The sequence below is a fragment of the Bubalus bubalis genome, chromosome 4 (genome assembly GCF_019923935.1).
Source record: "Bubalus bubalis isolate 160015118507 breed Murrah chromosome 4, NDDB_SH_1, whole genome shotgun sequence".
Classification (NCBI taxonomy): domain Eukaryota; kingdom Metazoa; phylum Chordata; class Mammalia; order Artiodactyla; family Bovidae; genus Bubalus; species Bubalus bubalis.
The window spans coordinates 143,285,752-143,309,755 of NC_059160.1; the positions used below are offsets into that span (position 1 = coordinate 143,285,752).

At 38.2% G+C, this 24,004-nt stretch overlaps 1 protein-coding gene and 1 non-coding gene across 4 annotated transcripts in view; one reads left to right on the forward strand and one right to left on the reverse strand.

Moving 5' to 3' along the window:
* Window positions 1-24,004, reverse strand: part of CTNNA3 (catenin alpha 3) — a 1,922,732-nt gene that overhangs the window by 1,869,292 nt on the left and 29,436 nt on the right. The gene's annotated exons all lie outside the window — the stretch shown is intronic.
* LOC112584803 lies at window positions 8,029-8,171 on the forward strand. The gene has a single exon (XR_003109201.1). It is a non-coding gene; the product is annotated as a small nucleolar RNA SNORA67 (small nucleolar RNA).

Below are 24,004 nucleotides of genomic sequence, written 5' to 3' on the forward strand. Positions count from 1 at the left end.
GATTACTTTTATAAAGCTCTTCCTCTTGTTGAGTTGAAATCTAAAATTTTTTAACTTCTAACCACTAGAGATAGGTTTATAAAGTGGGAAAGGTTCAGGTTTAGAAACAAAGCAGACTAGATTAAACCCCAATTTTCAGAATTTAAGGGAGGAAAACAAATCTCTTGACAACAGTAATAGATGTCTCCAGGGATAGTCTGTAAGGCAGAACAAAGTATCATGTGGATACTTCCTTTCTCCCCAGGTTGCCTTTGTCCATATGCCTGCATTTTCTTTACTCCACTTTATTCCTTGCTTTAAATTGAGCTTATAGCAATTTAAAACTCATTCAGTTTAACAAGTATTTCACTTTTAAGTGAAGTTAACTCTGAGAGGTCATGGGGGATACACTTTCTATTAATGCTTCAGAAGAGTCCATGAGACCAAGGTGATGTGTCTTCCCAGAGCTCATATATACCCTTTCTGACACACTCAGTACCCCCAACTCTCTACTTAGTCCAAGTCCACTTTCAATGCCTATGCCAGCCTCTTTCTGCAACCCAAACTTCTAAGTGCAAATGACAACATGCCCATCCCCATACTTGAGAGGTAGCCAAGAGGCAGCTGTTTGCTGATGAGTATTATGGAGCTCAGACATGCAAGTTGTCCATTTGCATGTACCCAAGGCCTCTCAGGTACAAGATAGAGCCAGAAGTGGAAAGGAAAGGAAGCTGACCATCAGGGGCATCACCTCATTCTAACAGGAAACGTCAAGGAATACAAGAATTCTAAATCCAGATCTATATCTTTCAGGTCAATTTGGAGGTATAGTTCTCAAGGCAGAAAGATAAGAGGATAGAACCTATTTTAGCAACTTCTTAGCTTTATTTGTAGCTTTCACATATGTAAGTATGGTATGCAGGCCTCCATATATATTTTCATTCTGCTGACTACAAATGTTAAGGACAGAACTACCCAAACTTTCTAGCACTCCATATCACCAAGTTCTGCCCTTTTAGTCAGATTTGCTCTTTCGTTCTATCCTCAATCTTCTAAAACATGCAGTTAACACAGAGGTACATTAAAAAGGCATCAGTTCTTCCACATTTAGGAAAAGACTTTCAAGCTTCTGCAACAAAATTACTTCTCTTTTCCTCTCTGTTTCCCCCTCATTCAAATACTCTCTGTTATTAATTTTCCTTAAGTTTACTTGTTTCCATGCAAGAGTTGTTATTCGCTGCATATATTTCTTTACTCCTTTTATTAAAATTATTTTTGTGAACATTCAGCATTACATTCATGAGAAAATAAACAATTTAAGTACTCAAAAACACAACAAAATTCATAATTTATTGATATCTATGAAGATTACTTAAACTGTTTTTCCATGTACCTATGTTTATTAGTATTTATTATTGACCTTTTCTCATGTGATTTTTCTCTAAGTAATCATTATACATCATCTCTATTAACATGGTTCTTTCTATGCCCTAATTATTGTCACAATATTAACACACACACACATACATACATACATACATATGTGTTTGAACACATTCACATGCCTTTGATGGCTTTATCTGAGAATAGATTTCTTTCCTTCAAATTTAAAGTGCTTTGATGGTGTCAACAATTCTTCTACCAAAAGTATCTTTGGGCTTCATGAGATCCATTCGGGATCTCATTTAGTGAAATAGAAAAGGGAAATACTTTTAGCAAGTCACAATCCCCACCATCTTCAGTGGTAAAGAATCTGCCTGCCAATGCAGGAGATGTGGATTCAATCCCTGGGTCAGTAAGATCCCCTGGAGAAGGAAATGACAACCCACTCCAGTATTCTTGCCTGGGAAATCCCATGGACAGAGGAGCTTGGCAAGCTACAGTCCATGGGGTCACAAAAGAATTGGACATGACTTAGTGACTAAACAACAAAAAAAATCCCATGATCATTACAAATGTTAATATTAGCTGACACTGTACTTCCAAAATATCAGAAGAAAGGGTGAGCAACTAATTAAGGGTTTCCAAGTACTGAGATAGCTTCATGAAAGAGAACATTTATTTTAGTTATCATTAAAAATTTCTATTGAGTACAAAACAAAAGTAGGCTTCACTCTCCCTCATTGGCATCCCTTAGAAGGGTTAGCTGAATGTGGTTAGGAGTAATGTGAAGGAGTGGAACCAAATGTTAATTGACCAAAAAATCATCTAAATTACAATAAACAGGTTTAAGTAAAGAAAAGGAAAATGGGGCATGGGGGATTTACTGCATAATTTAATCACAGTTGATTTTGTATAATTAAGTCTTAGCTAGAGTGAAACCAAATGGAAAGGGGACAACTATAATTTTAAAAATGTCCACTATAATGTCTACACATAGCTATTTTCCAAGTGTACCTCCATCCCCACCCCAAACCCCCATTTCCATGTTTCCAATGCAATCATCTACTGGATTGTTTGTCCTGTCAAGAAAGAAATACACACATCTTTTACTCATTTGGTGAACAAAAGGAACTTAGGTTTGTCAGAGTCAGTAAAATCAAGCAATTGTCTAATAATTGAATTTCTCTCTTTTCAGATGTTCTTCTTACATTTTACAATACTTTCCATGTATTTATTTAAGATCAATAATCAGTGTAAGCTCTTCTACCTTGCCTTTTGGTCAGTCATAAGACCTAAATGATTTGAGATCAGAGGCACCCCTAGACTATAGGGCACCATTCATTTATTCACTAATTCAACTTATATTTATTGTTTCTACTTTGTGCTAATCATGGGAAACGAGAGAGCATAAACAATAAACCTAATAACAGTAACATCATTTAGTGCCTTAGAAAAAGACATGCTAGCAAAAAAAGAAAAAGTAAAACAGAGTAAGTGATAAGAGAGTTGGGAGCAGACTGCAATATTAAATAAGATAAATATTAACCTCAATGAGAAGAGTACATTTGAGCAACGACTTCAGGAGGTTAGGAAATTAGCCAAGCAGAGGTCTGGGAGAAGAGCATTCTAGGCAGAGATAACAACTGGAGAAAAAACCTAATGACAGGAGAGTACTGTTTGCAGATGAGCAAGGAGGCCAGGGTAAGTGGCTTGGAGTAAACTAAAAAAGCATAGTAAAAGAGAAGTTCAGAATGGTAATGGAGTTAGTTAAGGGGGGTAGGGGGGGAACCACAGATCATATCAAACCATGAGACATCATGCAGGGGTTTGAACACTAGAGAAACATAATCTGTTTTATATTTTGAAAGGATCACTCTGGTGAAGAAAAGGAAATATTGAAGGCAAGAGCAAAATTAGGGACACTATTGGGAAACTTCTGTAGTGACCCCAATGAGAGAAAATAATGGCCTAAACCTGACTGGTGGCAGCAGAAATGAACAGAAGTGGTCAGATTGTAGACAATTGTGAACCAATAGGAATTCTGGACAGATTGAACATAGGATAAAAAGAATTCAAGATAGCTTTAAGTTTTTTGTCTGAAGCAACTGGAAGGATGGTATTGCCATTAACTGAGGTAGGGATGCTGCAGGAGGAACAGGAAGATGAAGAGCCCAGTTTGGGACATGAGTTGAGATACATACAAATTTAGGATATATAATAGACATCCAAGTAAAGATGTTATTAGTAAGTAGGCAGTTAGATATATGAAAGTAGAGTTTGGGAGAGAAGTCTGGGATCAAAATACAGATTTCAGAGTTGACAACATAAAGACAGATGAAATTTGACAACCAAGGAAGGTGTGGACCAGAAAGAGACCGGTCGGAGTCAAAGGATTATTGTGAATGAATGGAAATATAGGCAGCAGTACTCAGAGGTTTAGAGAATTAAGATTTGCTTTGAGTGAACTAGTAAAATCTGAGTCTTTCAGGCAGACCAATTAGAAAAAGCCCTGTAGGTGTTAGCAGGAAGGCCCGCAGTTTGTCCAGCAGAGGGAGGACTAGATTTCAGCTCCACTCAGCCCCTCAGCAGGGCAACAACGCAGCAGCCAGTGTGAGAACCACTGCAGCTTCTCCACTCCCACTGTCTACAAAAGGATTCTTAAATTCTACATTTAATCACCGTTGGATCTCAGTAATTAAGAGGACTGGCTTTGAAGCTGGTCTGGGTGAGAATCTAGGCTCTGCTCACTGGTGACTTTAGGCAAGTTAGTGAACCTCACTAAACATCAGCTTCCTCAGAAAAGGAGTACGTAAAGGCTGCGTATTGTCACCCTGCTTATTTAACTTATATGCAGAGTACATCATGAGAAACGCTGGGCTGGAGGAAGTACAAGCTGGAATCAAGAAATACCAATAACCTCAGATATGCAAATAACACCACCCTTATGGCAGAAAATGAGGAAGAACTAAAGAGCCTCTTGATGAAAGTGAAAGAGGAGAGTGAAAAAGTTGGCTTAAAACTCTACATTCAGAAAACGAAGATCATGGCATGCAGTCCCATCACTTCATGGCAAATAGATGGGGAAACAATGGAAACAGTGTCAGACTTTATTTTTTGGGGCTTCAAAATCACTGCAAATGGTGATTGCAGCCATGAAATTAAAAGACGCTTACTCCTTGGAAGGAAAGTTATGACCAACATAGACAGTATATTAAAAAGCAGCCATCTAGTCAAGGCTATGGTTTTTCCAGTAGTCATGTATGGATGTGAGAGTTGGACTATAAAGAAAGCTGAGCACCGAAGAATTGATGCTTTTGAACTGTGGTGTTGGAGAAGACTCTTGAGAGTCCCTTGGACTGCAAGGAGATCCAATTAGTCCATCCTAAAGGAGATCAGTCCTGGGTGTTCATTGGAAGGACTGATGTTGAAGCTGAAACTCCAATACTTTGGCCACCTGATGCAAAGAGCTGACTCATTTGAAAAGACCCTAATGCTGGGAAAGATTGAGGGCAGGAGAAGAAGGGGACGACAGAGGATAAGATGGTTGGATGGCATCACCAACTCAATGGACATGGATTTGGATGGACTCCAGGAGTTGGTGATGAACAGGGAGGCCTGGCGTGCTGCCGTTCATGGGGTCACAAAGAGTCAGACACGACTGAGCAACTGAACTGAACTGAACTGAAGAGTACCTTCTTCAAAATTATCTTGAAGATTAAAATTAAAAATCCATATAGAAGTCATAACTTAGCCCATGCCTCAGACACCTATTAAGAGCTCAACAAATATTAGTTGATATTATTATCCCCTTTTCAGTAGGAATGTAGAATCTACTTGTCTACATTTAGGTTAAAAATACCTCTTTCATCTATAGAGCCTGTAATTATTATTCAAGAATGTTTTTGCTCTTTGTTCCCATAATGAAAGGGCTTAACACAAAGCTTCCCTCTAGTGACTCATTTCATTGGATCTCTTGACTTCAAAATCTAAGGCATATTAATGCCTACATGTGCATTAATTAGAAATGCAGCATGCCTAAATACTCTAAAAAATTCCCAAGGCAAAACAGCCTCATAAAGAGTCTTGAGCCCCTTGAAATCAATTCTAGAGTGAGACATAAGAGGTATGTTCCAGAGATAGGGCTTCAATTGTTTTATTTTGTTCGGTTGGTTGGTTGACTTTTTTAGGATTTTTGTTTTCTTTTGTTTTAAGAATAAAACAGAGCAAAGGAAATACAATAGAATGTATATATTCCAACATTCCCAACTCTTTGCGACCCCATGGACTGAAGCCCACCAGGCTCCTCTGTCCGTGGGATTTTCCAGGCAAGAATGCTGGAGTGGGTTGCCATTTCCTTCTCCAGGTGATCTTCCCAACCCACGGATCGAACCCAGGTCTCCTGCACTGTAGGCAGATTCTTTACTGACTGAGCTACAAGGGAAGCCCCCCAACAATGTGGTAAGGCTACAACTATTAAAAGTACCACATGTCCAGATCCCTGAGACTGAATTTTTTATTTCCTTAACTTTTAAGAATTCTGGATTTCAATATAGCAAAAAAAAAATCACATTTTATAATAAAATGTAAATATCTTTAGCAGGTTACAATTCAAACTTTAAAAGGCTTCTTGGAAGCATTTGAAGTTCTTTCTAACAACCTTTGGATAGTAATCTTGCTGGTGTTTTTTGAAAAATAATCAAACTGAGCTCCTCCCCCCCAAAAAAATTGTTTTATGGATTCTTTATAAGAAAATACAAATTAAATTAAATTCAAACATTTGTTTCTTCTGTTCATAGTAACCAAAATAAAACTTTTTTCCCCACATACAACCTGAATGAGAGCTGCAAAAAAAGATTAAAAAAAAAAATCCAAATGAATGACTTAACTAATATGAAATAAAACAAAGGAAAACATCAGATTCTATTTATATTTAGGTCTTATGTCCTTCTTGTTGTGAATGGCTGGCTAGTCTAATGGCCCTCCAAAATAAAGAAAAAAGTTGTAATTCAATTTCTGATTTAACTTAAAAGTAAGAATATATATAAGAATTTTGTAAGATGACCTAATTACCCCTCTTCTGATACCACACATTTTAAGTTATTTTATAAAATGACAGTTCACACTAAAAGCTCATTCTTTTTTCACAATGGCACACATTTTCAAAATTGCAGGTAGGAAGAAAGGACAAAAATGCCCCATGGTTATTCTGTGTAGCAATGCCTTTCAACTTAAGGACATTTTGTATAAAATTATACCAGAAGTGAGATCCTATCTCATATAAGCCCAGCTTGAAGTTTACCTGCCTGTTATTTAAAAAGTCAAAGGTCTAAACTGGTCCAGTTGAAATCTAAGAAGAAGATAATCTAGTATGTGAAATCTCAGAGAAGCTTTCACTGATTCACCCAGGACAAGAATAACTTGCACTATAAGCATTGAGTTTAAACAACCAGGGCAGAAGTAACATGCCCTTCATATACACCTTGAAAGTGACAGCAGCTTTCGTTGCTGCAGGTCCAGTGGGCCTATGGGTCAATTCCACTCCATAATATTATAAGACAGCTCAAATGTATGTGAATTCTCCTAAGGTCTGATATTTTTGAAAAGCAGAGAACAAAAAAGAGAATAGCAAAAAAAAGAAAAAAGCAGAATTCATATCAACCTCAATTTGAAGCCAAAAAAAGTCCCATTTCTTCATTTTCTGATTACTCACAAATAAGACCCTGCTTATCAAAATAGATAAAACAATGCCATTCTCCCAGATCGTCCCACTCTCTCCCTCTCCCACAGAGTCTAAAAGACTGTTCTATACACCTGTGTCTCTTTTGCTGTCTTGCATATAGGGTTATCATTACCATCTTTCTAAATTCCATATAAATGCGTTAGTATTCTGTATTGGTGCTTTTCTTTCTGGCTTACTTCACTGTGTATAATAGGCAAAACCACAGTCTTTGAAAACACTACATTCATTTTTCCATAAATCTATTAATATATTTGCAAAAACCAGTGATTTGCAACTGTTTTGAGAATTCCAGATTTCCTCTCTACTTCCAGGATTTCCTTTCTTCCATACTCTCTTAAAAGAAGTTTTAAAAGTCTGTGCCACTATTTGCAATAGCCAGGACATGGAAGCAACCCAAATGTTCATCAACAGAGGAATGTATATGAAGATGTGGTACGTATACAATGGAATGTTACTGGGCCATAAAAAGTAACAAAACTGTGCAGTTTGCAGAGACTTGGATGGACCTAGAAACTGTCATACACAGTGAAGTAAGTCAGAGAAAAACAAATATCATATAATATTGCTTATATGTAGAATCTAGAAAATGATACAGATGAACTTATTTGCAAAACAGAAATACAGACACTGACATAGAGAATGGACACCTGGAAACCAAGGTGGGAAGAGGGGTGGAATCCCATTCTCATGGGATTGACATATATATACTACTATGTATAAAATATTAGATAACTAATGATACCCTACTGTATAGCATAGGGAACTCTGCTCTGTGGTGACCTAAATGGGAAAGAAATTTTTTAAAAGGCAGGGGTGGGACATATGTATATGTATAGTTGATTCAGTTTGCTATATAGCAGAAACTAACACATGTACAGTGGTAAAGCAATTATACTCCAATAAAAATTAATTTTAAAAAAAGCCTGATCCAAGTTTATTCCCTCTTCGAAGGGGACCACTAGTGCCCCTCTTTTGGAAAGTAGCAACTTGGAATAAAATCTGGCAAACCTCCAGTTTCTGAGGGAAGGGGATGTTTATTTCCTTTGCCTTCCTTTGACCGTGTACATGTATGCTTAATTCTGGATAGACTTGTGCTTTCTCATTCACACACTGAAGCTCCTTTCTTTTTTAACATAGGCCAGAGGCATCGATGTACAGCAAGTTTCCTTAGTCATCAACTATGACTTCCCCACCAACAGAGAAAACTACATCCACAGAATTGCTCATGGTGGATGTTTCGGCCAGAAGAGTATGGCTATTAATATGGTGAGAGAAGAAGACAAGAGGACTCTTTGAGACATCGAGACCTTCTACAACACTTCCACTGAGGAGATGCCCCTTAATGTTGCTGACCTCACATGAAGGGGGTTGTTGTGCTACCTAGCGCCAGCCAGGGATCAAACCTTGGAGGGGGCCAAGAAGCAGCAGAAGTGAGGAGGGAAGGGAACCAAGGGATGGACATCTTGCCATTTTTCTTTTTTTTTCTTTGACTCTTTGAACAAATGTCACTTTTTGAGGCAAAAAAAAAAAAAAAACAAAAAAAGCCTGTGCCAGAATCGTCCATCTAACCATCCAAATCCACCATTTTACTACTATTTTTTAAAATTTTCTCCAAGAACTCTAACTATATACCTGTTAGCCATATTTAACTATTTCTAACCCACACAGTATTTTTTTCTATAGTAAATAAAAGACTTTCTCCTCTGGGTTCCTTCTGACCATTCTTCCCCAGTGTCTTTTGCTAGCTCTTCCTTATCTACATGCATGTGTGTGCATTCTAAGTCGCTTCAGTCATGTCTGACTCTGTGTGACCCCATAGACCATAACCCGCCAGGTTCTTCTGTCCATGGGATTCTCCAGACAAGAATACTGGAGTGCGTAGCCATGCCCTCCTCCAGGTAATCTTCCTAACCCAGGGATCAAACCTGTGTCTTACGTCTCCTGCACTGGCAGGAGTGTCACCTGGGAAGCCCTCCTTATCTGCTAACTCCTGTTAACTACAGGACTTACCCCAAGTTCCACCCCTTACATCCTATTCATTGCTCACATTACATTGTTCTTTCAGAACAATATCATCCTGGATTTTCGATTCAACTTAGAACCTCTGATTCAACTGTCCAGACCTCTCACCTAAGCTTTAGAGCTCCTAAATCCACTCCCCACTGAGCCGTCTCACAGGCACCTCAAAACTGAACTCCATGATCTTGTCCTCAAAACCTGTTACCACCATCTTCAGTTCTGATCTGGATTAATTACATCATCACATAATGGGAACTTGCATCCAACCCAGTAATTGGAAGGTCATCTCCAAATATGTTCTTTCACTTTGCCTCTCTCTTCACATCAGATTAGCAGGAAAATTACATAACTTCTATTCCCTTAACTCTTCTTATATTGGCCATTTCCTCTCTATTAGCATTGGTACTTAGTTCAAACCATGGTTAGACTTACTTAGACTTTCCAATGATACCCTAACTGATCTCCCTTCTAGTTTTTCACAACCTCCAATTCACCCTCCAAACTATTCCCAAGGTGATCTCTTTAATATAAAATAAGATAATGTTACACTAATCCCCTGATTAAAACCGTCAAGTGTCAAATATTCTTCTTCTGAACACAATAGAGTTTAGGCTCCACTGAATGACTCAAGGCAATTTGGTCTTCCTTATCTCTCCAGCTTTTTTTTTTCTTTGACCCACTGCCTCCCTGTACTCCATCCATGCTAAAGAACTTGAAGTTCTCTAAATGGACCATACTCTTTCATGGCCCTAAATTTCTATTCATTCTGTCCCCATTGTCTGGAATAATCCTCCTAATATCCACTCAATAAATGCTTGCTCATCTTCCCAACTTCAGCTCAAACAATCTTCTTTACATCTTAATAAACACACACACACATAAGAGCATATACGCTCATAGAGGAAGTAAGCAATGCTTTATTCTGCACCTTATACAGATCTCTAAGAGAATCATCATCATCCTAGGATTTATTATAATATATAGTAGAATAGAGACAGGTTTATGACACTTCCTCCCATCAAAACTGATGGAAGACAGGAAAACCCAAAATTAAACCTCTATCTTCAAGGAAACTTGTCATTATCCCAACTTACAAATAAACGAAAGAAAAAAAGAGAGAGAAACAAAAGAGGAGAGAACCCAAAAAATGCATATAAATACAGATTAATAAAGGAAACAGAGGAAGAACTCAGTGAAATAGTTATTTGTTGTTGTTTTTCAGTTGCTAAGTTATGTCCAACTCTTTGCAACCTCCTGGATCGCAGCATACCAGGCTGCTCTGCCCTCCACTGTCTCCTGGTGTCTGTGCAAATTCTTGTCTATTGATCCTATCTAATCATCTCATCCTCCATTGCCCCCTTCTCTGTTTGCTTTCAATCTTTTCCAGCATTAGAGTCTTTTCCAGTGAGTTGGCTCTTCCTATCAGGTGGCCAAAGTATTGGAGTTTCAGTTCAGCAACAGTCCTTCCAATGAATATTCAGGACTGATTTCCTTTAGGATTGACTGGTTTGATCTCCTTGCAGTCCAAGGGACTCTCAAGAGTCTTCTCCAGCACCACAATTCAAAAGCATCAATTCTTCAGCATTCAGCCTTCTTTATGGTCCAACTCTCACATCTGTACATGACTACCAGAAACATTATTTCACATATTTCACTATTTTCACATATTTCACATATGTGTTCATATGTCTTCATATGTGGACTCAAATACACACACACACAAAGATACACACATGTTTACAAAATGTCCTCACTTTTAAAAAGAACTCAAAGAAGAGTTACAAAATTCAAAAAAGAGGCAAAAGATCATAGGGAATAAAAACTAGAAGAACTCAAAAAACAAATAGAAGCAAAAAACAAAACACTACAGGGTCTTCCCTAGTAGTTCAGTGGTTAAGAATCCGGCTTGCAACGCAGGGGGGCATGGGTTCAGTCTCTGGTCGGGGAATGAAGATCCTACATGCCACAGGACAACTAAACCCAGGCACCACAACTACTGAGTCCTCACACCTCAATGTAAGAATCTATGCAGTACAACAAAGAATCCCAAATGACAAGACAAAGATCACACATGCTGCAACTAAAATCCAAGGTATCCAAATACATAAATAAACATAAAAAATAAAACAAAAAGTGAAACACTACAAGGATAAAAGTAACATTTTTACTTTAGTTCAGTTGCTCAGTCACGTGCAACTCTTTACCACCCCGTGGACCACAGCACACCAGGCTTCCCTATCCATAATCGACTCCCGTAGATTGCTCAAAATCATATCCATCGAGCCGGTGATGCCATCCAACCGTCTCATCCTCTGTCGTCCCCTACTCCTCCTCCCTTCAATCTTTCCCAGCATCAGGGTCTTTTCCAATGAGTCAGTTCTTCACATTAGGTGACCAGAGTATTGGAGCTTCAGCTTCAACATCAGTCTTTCCAACAAATATTCAGCACTGATTTTCTTTAGGATTGACTTGTTGGATCTCCTTGCAGTCCAAGGGACTCTCGAGAGTCTTCTCCAACACCACAGTTCAAAAGCATCAGTTCTTCAGTGCTCAGCTTTCTTTATGGTCCAACTCTCACATCCATACATGACTACCGGAAAAACCACACCTTTGACTAGACAGACCTTTGTCAGCAAAGAAATGTCTCTGCTTTTCAATATGCTGTCTAGGTTGGTCATAGCTTTTCTTCCAAGGAGCAAACATCTTTTAATTTCATGGCTGCAGGCATCATCTGCAGTGATTTTGGAGCCCAAGAAAATAAAGTCTCTCACTGTTTCCATTGTTCCCCATCTATTTGCCATGAAGTAATGGGACCAGATGCCATGATCTTAGTTTTCTGAATGTTGAGTTTTAAGCCAGTGTTTTCTCTCTCCTCTTTCATTTCATCAAGAATCTCACTTCCTCTTCGCTTTCTGCTACAAGGATGGTGTCATCTGCATATCTGAGGTTATTGATATTTCTCCCAGCAATCTTGCTTCCAGCTTGTGCTTCATCCAGCCCGGCATTTCGCATGATGTACTCTGCATATAAGTTAAATAAGTAGGGTGACAATATACAACCTTGACCTACTTCTTTCCCAATTTGGAACTAGTCCATTGTTCCATGTCCTGTACTAACTTTTGCTTCTTGACCTGCATATAGGTTTCTCAGGAGGCAGGTAAGGTTGTTGGATATTCCCATCTCTTGAAGAATTTTATGCAGTTGTTGTGATCCACACAAAGGCTTTGGCATAGTCAATAAAGCAAAAGTAGATGTTTTTCTGGAACTCTCTTCCTTTTTCTATGATCCAACAGAAGCTTGCAATTCAGTCTCTTGTTCCTCTGCCTTTTCTAAATCCAGTTTGAACATCTGGAAGTTTACAGTTCAGGTACTATTGAAGCCTGGCTTGGAGAATTTTGAGCATTACTTTGCCAGCATGTGAGATGAGTGCAATTGTGTGGTAGTTTGAACATTGTTTGGCATTGCCTTTCTTTGGGATTGGAATGAAAATGAAAAGTCAAAGAGTAACATTAGAAGCATCCAATATACATGGACAGAGAGTGCATTAGGAAAGATGCAGAACAGACCAGTAAAATCACTTATCAAAATAGATGGAAAAACTCAAATACTCATCTTTCCTCATCTTTCATAGCAAGGAATCAATAGATATTGTTTAAAGTTGACTGTAATTTAAAACAATTTCTCATTCAAGGAAAAATAGGCAAATATTCCTTAAGTATATAAAAAGCTGCCCAACTTTGTTCATTATCAAAGAAATACACATTAAATCTACCCTGAGATACAATTTCTCACCTCGCAGATTGGCAAATATCCAAAATTTAGATAACAACCTCTGTTAGTAAAGCTGTAGTGTATCAGACACCCTCATAAACTGAGTGTGTTTATGCAAAATGTTGTTCCTACAGAGGGTGAATTTGCAATATATATATATAGGCTTTGAGCCAGTGATCTCACTTCTGGAAATCTATCCCCAAAATGAAAACTATAACATAACATTTGTAAATCAACTATACTTCAATTTTTTAAAATATATATTATATCTTTCAGAAAATCTGTGAGAGTAACTATTAAAAATTTTTAAATCTAACATATGCCCAAGGCAATTCTTTGCAGTAATATTTTTAAAAGGAGAGGAAACAAAGGAAGGAAGGAAGAGGACACTATGTATGGTATATCCACACAAACAAATACAACCTAGCTGTAAAAAGGAGTGAGGAAGTTCTCTCCATATGCTAATATGGAGTAACTTTTCATAGTGAAAAAAGAAAGCAAGGTTCAAAACAGTGTTTATAGCACAGTACCTTTACATAAGAAAATTGTAAAAAAATTAGACAGACCTTTGTTGGCAAAGTAATGTCTCTGCTTTTTAATATGCTGTCTAGGAGAAGGCAATGGCACCCCACTCCAGTACTCTTGCCTGGAAAATCACATAGACGGAGGAGACTGGTAGGCTGCAGTCCATGGGGCCACTAAGAGTCGGACACGACTGAGCGACTTCACTTTCAATTTTCACTTTCATGCATTGGAGAAGGAAATGGCAACCCACTCCAATGTTCTTGCCTGGAGAATCCCAGGGACGGGGGAGCCTGGTGGGCTGCCGTCTATGGGGTCACACAGAGTCGGACACGACTGAGATGACTTAGCAGCAGCAGCAGCAGGTTGCTCACAGCTTGTTCTTCCATGGAGCAAGTATCTTTTAATTCCATGGCTGCAGTCACCATCTACTTCTACAGTGATTCTGGAGCCCAAGAAAATAAAGTCTCTCATTCTTTCCCCATCTATTTGCCATGAAGTGATGGGACAGGATGCCATGATCTTCTGTTTTGAATGTTGAATTTTAAGCCAGCTTTTTCACTCTCCTCTTTCACTTTCATCAAGAGGCTCTTTAGTTCTCTTCACTTTCTGCCATAAGGGTGGTGTCAACAGCATATCTGAGGTTACTGATATTTCTCCCAGCAATCTTGAGTCCAGCTTGTGCTTCATCCAGCCCATTTCACATAATGAACTCTGCATATAAGGGTGACAATATTCAGCTTTGCCGTTCCCAATCTGAAACCAGTCCACTGTTCCATGTCCAGTTGTACCCGTTGCTTCTTGACCTGCATACAGATTTCTCAGGAGGCAGGTAAGGTGGTCTGATATTCCCATCTCTTGAAGAATTTTATGCAGTTTGTTTGGATCCACACAGTCAAAGGCTTTGGCATAGTCAATAAAACAGAAGTAGATGTTTTTCTGGAACTCTCTTGCTTTTTCTAGGATCCAAAAGATTCTGGCAATTTGATCTCTGGCTACTCTGCCTTTTCTAAATCCAGCTTGAACATCTGGAAGTTCTTGTACTGTTCACATACTGTGAAGTTCATGTACTGTTGAATCTCCTAGCTTGGAAAAACTTGAGCATTACTTTATTAGCGTGTGAGATGAGTGCAGTTGTGTGGTAGTTTGAACGTTCTTTGGCATTGCCTTTCTTTGGGATGGAATAAAAACTGACCTTTTCCAGTCCTGTGTCCACTGCTGAGTTTTCCAAATTTGCTGGCATATTGAGTGTAGACTTTGACAGCATCATCTTTTAGGATTTGAAATAGCTCAGCTGGAATTCCATCACATCCATTAGCTTTGTTCATAGTGATGCTTCCTAAGGCCCACTTGACTTCACACTCCAGGATGTCTGGCTCTAGGTGACTGATAACACCATCGTGGTTATCTGGGTCATTAAGATCTCTTTTGTATTGTTCTTTTGTGTATACTTGCCACCTCTTCTTAATATCTTCTGTTTCTGTCCTTTATTGTGCCTATCTTGGCATGAAGTGTTTCCTTGGTATCTCTAATTTTCTTGAAGAGATCTCTAGTCTTTCCCATTCTATTGTTTTCCTCTATTTCTTTACACTGATCACTTAGGAAGGCTTTCCTATCTCTCCTTGCTATTCCTTGGAACTCTCCATTCAAATGGGTATATCTTTCCTTTTCTCCTTGTCTTTCACTTCTCTTCTTTTCTCAGCTATTTGTAAGGCCTCCTCAGACAACCATTCTGTCCTTTTGCATTTCTTTTTCTTGGGAATGGTTTTGATCACCACCTCCTGTACAATGTCACGAACCTCTATCCATAGTTCTTCAGGCACTCTATCTATCAGATCTAATCCCTTGAATCCATTTGCCACTTCCACTGTATAATTGTAAGGGATTTGATTTAGGTCATACCTGAATGGTCTAGTGGTTTTCCCTACTTTCTTCAATTTAAGTCTGAATTTGGCAATAAGGAGTTCCTGATCTGAGCCACAGTCAGCTCCTGGTCTTGTTTTTGATGGCCTTTAAAGAGCTTCTCCATCTTCGGCTGCAAAGAATATAATCAATCTGACTTCTGTATTGACCATCTGGTGATGTCCATGTTTAGAGTCGTCTCTTGTGTTGTTGGAAGAGGTGATTGCTATGATCAGTCATTATCTTGGCAAAACTCTGGTAGCCGTTGCCCTGCTTCATTTTCTACTCCAAGGCCAAATTATTCCAGGTATCTCTTGACTTGCTACTTTTGCATACCAGTCCCCTATGATGAAAAGGACATCTTTTTTGGTGTTAATTCTAGATCATTTGGTCTTCATAGAACCATTCAACTTCAGCCACTTTGGCATTAGTGGTTGGGGCATAAGCTTGGATTACTATGATAGTCAATGGTTTGCCTTGGAAACAGAGATCATCCTGTTGTTTTTGAGACTGCACCCAAGTACTGCATTTCTGACTCTTTTTTTGACTTATCAGCATTATTCCATTTCTTCTAAGGGATTCTTGCCCACAGTAGTAGATACAATGGTCATCTGAATTAAATTAACCCATTCCAGTCCATTTTAGTTCACTGATTCCTAAAATGTCGATGTTTACTCTTTCCATCTCCTGTTTGACCATTTCCAATTTACCTTGATTAATGGATCTAACATTCCAGGTTCCTATGCAATATTGTTCTTTACAGCATTGGACTTTACTTTCAGCACCAGACACATCCACAGCTGGACATTGTTTCTACTTTGTCTCAGCCTCTTCATTCTTTCTGTAGCTATTTCTCCTCTCTTCTCCAGTAGCATATTATGCACCTACCAATCTGGGGAGTTCATCTTTCAGTGTCATATCATTTTGTTTTTATACTGTTCATGGGGTTCTCAAGGCAAGAACGCTGAAGTGGTTTGCCATTCTCTTCTCCAGTGGACTATGTTTTGTCAGAACTCTTGCTGAATTCTAGATCATTATCTGTCATCTGATTGGATATCCACAAACAAATCCAACATCCCAAACTAAAAAAATAAAATAAAATAAGGACAGTATTTTTACTCTAATACTAGAGAGATAGCCTCTAGGACAAAAAAAAGGTCAAAGTAATTTTTAACTACATTTAATATGCTTATTATATATATATATATGTGTGTGTGGTATAATGGGTTTCCCAGGTGGTGCTAGTGTAAAGAACTTTCCAATGCAGGAGATGTAAGAGGCATAGCTTCGATCCCTTGGTTGGGAAGATCCCCTGGAGAAGGGAATGGCAGCCCACTCCAGTTTTCTTGCCTGGAGAATGCCATGGACAGAGGAGCCTGGAGAGCTACAGTCCATAGAGTTGCAAAGAGTCAGACACGACTAAAGAAACTTAGGATGCATGCACGTGTATAATATATATATATTCTTATTATATGTGTATACACATGTTGTCAGAGAAGGCAATGGCACCCCACTCCAGTACTCTTGCCTGGAAAATCCCAGGGACGGAGGAGCCTGGAAGGCTGCAGTCCATGGGGTCGCTGAGGGTCAGACACGACTGAGCGACTTCACTTTCACTTCACACATGTTGTTGCTCAGTCACCAAGTTATGACCGACTCTTCACGACCCCACGGACTGCAGCACACCAGGCTTCCCTGTCCCTCACCATCTCCTGGAGTTTGCCCAATTTGTGTCCATTGCACCAGTGATGTCATCCAACCATCTCATCCTCTGTCACCCTCTTCTCCTTTCCAGTGAGTCAGCTGTTCACATCAAGTGGCCAACATATGTATACACATACATGAGGATAAAGCAAATGAATAATTATATTCACACTATTAGGAAATAAGATTCCAGAATTTAAAAAAAAAGAGATACAGATGGCCAACAGGCTCATGAAAAATGTTCATATCTCTAATCATCAGAGAAATGCAAATTAAAATGACAGTGAGACACCACCCAACACCTGTCAGAATGGCTATCATCAAAAAGAATGTAAATAACAAATGTTGGCAAGGATGTAGAGAAATGGAACCTCTGTATACTGTTGGTGGGAATATAAACTGGTAAAATCACTTGGGAAACAGTATGGAGTTTTCTCAAAAACTAAAAATAAAACTACCATATGATTCAGCATTTCCACATGTGGGTATATATCTGAAGAAAATGAAAACATTAATTTGAAAGGATTCATATACAAAAAGAACTTAATGACCCAAATAACCACAATGGTGTGATCACTCACCTAGAGCCAGACATCCTGGAGTGCGAAGTCAAGTGGGCCTTAGGAAGCATCACTATGAACAAACTAGTGGAGGTGATGGAATTCCAGCTGAGCTATTTCAAAACCTAAAAGATTATTATGTCAAAGTCTGCACTCAATATGCCAGCAAATCTGGAAAACCCAGCAGTGGACAAAGGACTGGAAAAGGTCAGTTTTCATTCCAAACAATTGCACTCATCTCCCAAACTAGCAAAATAATGCTCAAAATTTTTCCAAGCTAAGCTTGAACAGTATGTGAACCAAGAACTTCCAGATGTTCAAGTTGCATTTAGAAAAGGCAGAGGAACCACAGATCAAATTGCCAGCATCTGCTGGATCATAGAAAAAGCAAGAGAGTTCCAGAAAAACATTTACTTCTGCTTTATTGACTATGCCAAAGCCTTTGACTGTATGGATCACAACAAACTGTGGAAAATTCTTCAAGAGATGGGAATATCAGACCACTTTACCTGCCTCCTGACAAATCTATAAGCAGGTCAAGAAGCTAAAGTTAGAACAGGACATGGAACAACGGACTGGTTCTAAATCGGGAAAGATTTACATTGAGGCTGTATATTGTCACCTTGTTTATTTAACTTATATGCAGAATACATCATGCAAAATGCCAGGCTGCATGAAGCACAAGCAAGCTGAAATCAAGTTTGCTGGGAAAAATATCAATAACCTCAGATATGCAGATGACACCATCCTTACAGCAGAAAGCGAAGAGGAACTGAAGAGACTCTTGATGAAAGTGAAAGGGGAGAGTGAAAAAGCTGGCTTAAAGCTCAACATTCAAGAAAAGAAGATCATGGCAACCAGTCCTATCACTTCATGGCAAATAGAAAGGAAACAATGGGAACAGTAAGAGACTTTATTTTCTTGGGCTCCAAAATCACTGCAGATAATGACTGCAGCCATGAAATTAAAAGACGCTTGCTCCTTGGAAGAAAAGCTATGACCAACCTAGACAGTATATTAAAAAGCAGACACATTACTTTACCAACTAAGGTCTGTCTAGTCAAAGCTATGATTTTTCCAGTAGTCATGTATAGATGTGAGAGTTGGACCATAAAGAAAGCTGAGCACCGAAGAATTGATGCTTTTGAACTGTGGTGCTAGAGAAGACTCTTGAGAGTCCCTTGGACTGCAAAGAGATCAATCCTAAAAGAAATCAGTCCTGAATATTCATCAGAAGTACTGATGCTGAAGCTGAAGCTCCAAACTTTTGGCCCCCTGATGTGAAGAACTGACTCATTGGAAAAGACCATGATTCTGGGAAAGATTGAGGGCAGGAGGAGAAGGGGACAACAGAGGATGAGATGGTTGGATGACTTCACTGACTAGATGGACATGAGTTTGAGCAAGCTCCGACAATTGGTGATGGACAGGGAAGCCTGGTGTGCAGCAGTCCATGGGTTCTCAAAGAGTCAGATACAACTGAGCAACTGCACTGAACGTACTTCAAAGTTCATCAAAGAATTATTTACAATTGCCAAGATACAGAAGCAACCTAGGTGTCCATTAACAGATGAACGGATAAAGATGTGCTATAGATATTCAAAAGAATACTGCTGCTGCTGCTAAGTTGCTTCAGTCGTGTCCAACTCTGTGCGACCACATAGACGGCCTCCTACCAGGTTCCTCTGTCCCTGGGATTCTCCAGGCAAGAACACTGGAGTGGGTTGCCATTTCTTTCTCCAATGCATGAAAGTGAAAAGTGAAAGTGAAGTCGCTCAGTCGAGTCCGACTCTTAGCGACCTCATGGACTGCAGCCTACCAGGCTCCTCTGTCCATGGGATTTTCCAGGCAAGAGTACTGGAGTGGGGTGCCATTGCCTTCTCCCAAAAGAATACTATTTAGCCATAAAAAATGAAATTTTGCTAATTGTAATAACATAGATGGACTGAGAGAGTACTCTGCATGGTGAAATAAGTCATACAGAGAAAGATAAATACTGTATATTATCATTTATATGTGGAATCTAAAAAATAAAACAAACTAGTGACTAAAATGAAAAAGAAACAGAGTCACAGATATAGAGAACAAACTAGTGGTTACCAGTGCTAACAGGGGAGGGCTCCTGCCCTATAAATAGGCTACAAGGATACATTTTACAGCACAGGAAATATAGCCAATATTTCATAATAACTACAAATGGAATATAATCCATAAAAAATTTTGAGTCACTATGTTGTACACCTGAAATTAATATAATATTATAAATCAACTATACTTCAATATAAAGAAAAAATATGCAAATGTAAAACCAAAAAATTTAAATTAACTTTGTTTTAAATGGGAGCCATCAGTATGATCTCATTATATATGTTCCCTTTTCTAAAAAATATCTACTTCTTTTTGTATGTATTCACAACCATCCAAAAAAAAACAATGGGCAGCGATGGCAATCTGGTGCATAGTTTGTGTTCCCTAAATACTATTTTCCACTAAAAGGACTTAGGTTCCTTGGTGAAAAGGCTGATCAAAGATCTGGTGCAGGAAATGTACAAAATGAGCCTAGAACAACTTGAGCTAGGAATCAAGGTTCACTTGGGTTTTGTCCAAAGCTTCTTGTTGTTTCATCACTAAATTGTGTCTGACTATTTTACAACTCCATGGACCATAGCCCATCAGGCTCCTCTGTCCATGGGATTTTCCAGGCAAGAATACTGGACTGGGTTGTCATTTCCTTCTCCCAGGGATCTTTCTGACCCAGGGATCAAACCACGTCCTCTTTTTGGGAGGTGGATTTTTTATCACTGACCAAGCAGGAAAGCAATCAAAAGGCTAAGTAAACAATTCAAAGGGGTTCTCAGTGGCCAAAATCAGAAAATTTGAGCATCAAAAGAATAAAAATTACAATACACTGAAACATATCCAACATATAAAAATTTAAAAACAAAAACTCATCGGTCACCTTTCAAAGTTGGTAGAACACCATCTTATTTTTCTGAAAATGGGTAAATAATGGGAAATAATCAAGCATTTTCCTGATTTCCTGATATGAACTATACTTCTGACTAATGAAATAGTAAGGGAAGCGTTCTTCTTTATAAATGATCCCAAGTGATAAAACTAATAAATAGGGACTTCCCTCGCAATCCAGTGGTTAGGAGTCTGCCTTCCAATGCAGGGGACATGGGTTTGATCCCTGGTCATGGAACTAAGATCCAACATACCACTGAGCAACTAAGCCCACACACCACAACTACTGAACACGCACACTCTAAAGTCCGTGCTTTGCAGCAAGAGAAGTCAATCCTCAGCAACTAGAGAAAAAAGCCCATGTGCCACAACAAAGACTTGACACAGCCAAAATTTTAAAAATAAAAGAATTAAAAATAAAAACAAAAAAATTTAAAAAACAAAAATGTAAGCATTTAAAAAAGAATTATAGAATGATAAAGTCGCCATTTACAAACCCTTAAAAAATAATAGACTATACAGGAATTACCAGTATGAAGGCTAAAATCTTTAGGTGACTGATTAACAGGGAACTATGAGAATCAGGCTTATAGTGTGTGAATGCACTGATCAAGCTTAACATTACCAAAAGTGAAACAACCCAGGCTCATGTAGTAAACATAATATTAAATGGATACTTGACTTTCAACAAAGATGTCACAGTAACAAATGGTGCTGAAATCACTGAACACTTATGCATAAAACAGGTGACTTTTTGGATTGATTCAAATATAAGTGTTCTATTTGATTATGGTGGTGATTATATGACTGTGTATAATTGTCAGAATTCATCGAACTATAAACTTAAAAAGAGTGAATTTAATGTATGTAAATTTTTCCTTAATAAATCTAACTTTTAAAAAATATTTTCTGTTCATCTCTTACCTCACTGACACTGAAAATATTTCCAGATTACTTCAGTTACTCTATAATTACAGATTTCTGTTGATATCCATTGACTCTATAAGCAGTTAGCAGATTTCTCACTAGGATCTCTGAATTAATGTTTTCAAAAGCTAATTTGTTTTCCTTAAGCATCCTTGACCACTCTGGTAATCACTCAGTTTATTTGATGCCAAAATCTGCAACCCACTCCAGTATTCATGTCTGGAAAATCCCATGGACAGAGGAGCCTGGCAGGCTACAGTCCATGGGGTCACAAACAGTTGGACAGGACTGAAGCAACTTAGCACAAATCTGCTTTGGGCTTCCCGGGTGGAGCTAGTGGTAAAGAATTCATCTGCCAAGCAGGAACTGCAGGAGACACAGGTTCAACCCCTGGATCGGGAAGATCCCCTGGAAAAAGAAATGGCAACCCACTCTAGTATTCCTGCCTGGAGAATCTCCATGGAGAGAGGAGACTGGCGGGCTACAGTCCGTGGGGTTGCAGAGAATCAAACACGACTTAGCAACTAAACGACAACAAAACCCTACTTGGTATCTTAAGAATATTTGCTTCCCAGGTTTCAAACCTATGTGTCCAGGTTATCCACAATGTCATGTCATGCAGCTGATGTGTTACAGAACTCTAAGTCAACCTGCATATGTGTTTACAAAAGTACAAAAACAAACCAAAAAAAAGCTTTGAGTATTTTGTTTCTGTAGTGCTTTTCGTAAAAGATAACCACTTCTTATTTATTTTATTTTTAACAATGGAATAAAAAAGGAAGCCAAATCATTGTCCCTGACTCACCATGTTAATTGAATATCTGAAGATATCACTGAAAGATACTTAGCAAAATGTTAACTGCTACACTTCTGTCCTTTTTCAATACTATTGGGTGAAAGCAGCGAACTTCTAAGCTTATTCACTTTTACAGGCTGGGTTTAGCATGGTGTGCAGCTCAGAGCCCAGAGTCTTCAACACAGTAGTTGGTTTTTGAGTATTTGAAGATCAAAGTACATTAAAAAGTCCTACCTCTGAATTCCTTCCTCCTACCCAACAACTTTTTCCCAAGTAAAATGGATCTAGTTAATTTTGACCTAACAGAAGCTGAAATTCAAGTTAAATGTATAACCAAATTGAGTGAAAGAAAGAAAGTAATTAATCTCACTTATAAAAACCTATTCAGAAAAAATTTTAAATACCAGGACTAGATTCATACAAAATTGCCAAATATATTTTATTTTAACATTAGCTTGATCGTATCTGTTCTAATATGTAGATATATGACCTTATTTAAACAACTTCTTATTGTTTCCAAACAACTAAGCCTCTTTAATCTTTCTTCTGAATAAAGTAACAGACCAAATTCCTTTCTGCTCCTAGAAAACTTAGAGCCACACTTATGCCTACATAAATCAGTGTGTGGGCTAAAAGGGCAGCAGTTCTCTAGTTTTTTTTCCACCAAAACACAAGTGATATTTAAAGTATATTTAATATTCACCATCCAGCATATTTTCCCCACTCTGCACTGTCACCTTTGGTAAAGAAGACAGCTAGTTTGCATGAAAGTCCCCTGTAAGACTTCTATATATAAGCCTATATTTTTTCTCCCATCAATCTACCATACACCCGTGTCATAAAACCATAATCAAGAACTGCAGCAGCTCAGCCTTATTCCTGGCTCTGTTTTATATCTCATGCTTATTTTTCTTTCTACTTTCACCCCACTTTTAATTTCTCCTTTCTTGAATTTCACATATCCTTATAAGTCACCTTGAATCCTTTCCAGAACCAGGTAAGGAATAAATAATCATTCTCTCTCTATATATATATCTATAGATATATATATATCTTCTTGTTTACCCTAGATAAAGCCTTAAAACTTCAAGTCCTTGCAGCCTCTTAACTATCCTCTACCATATTAAACACACAGTATCAAAATCCACAAGTTCCTATATTTTCACTTTTATTAATTCTCTTTTTAAAATATTAAGGCAACATACAGAAAATACTGGAAAAGTATGCATGTACAACTTAGGTTTAGAGCTTCATATAGAAATTAAATTGTCTGCACAAAGAGCCTGCTTACTGCATAACTTTTATGTCTAAAGAATGTAAAGCTTCCAGTGTCTTGTATACAGTTACTCAAACAGTAATAGCTCAGCTAATAGGAATTTTTTAATGCTTTGATATAAGACTACTATAGCTTGGGCACTGGCACATGAAAATTTGTTTTAGCGCTATTTTTAAAGCCATTAATAAATACTTCAGATAACAGAACTGAGCCTCTGCTCAACTGAGTCTGCCTCAATTGATGTGAAAGAAAAAGTATGTAAGAGAATCACATTTCTATTTATAACAGAAATGACTGCTAATTGACTTGGAAAAGTAGATATTTATAAAGCTGGAGTTTTCATAAAGTAGTTTAGAGTTTAGTGCTATTAAAAGGAAATTAGTTATAAAAGTAATAAGTACACAATACAGCAGTTTCTACTCATCCCATTTTATAGAAACAATATCTTTTAATTTCCC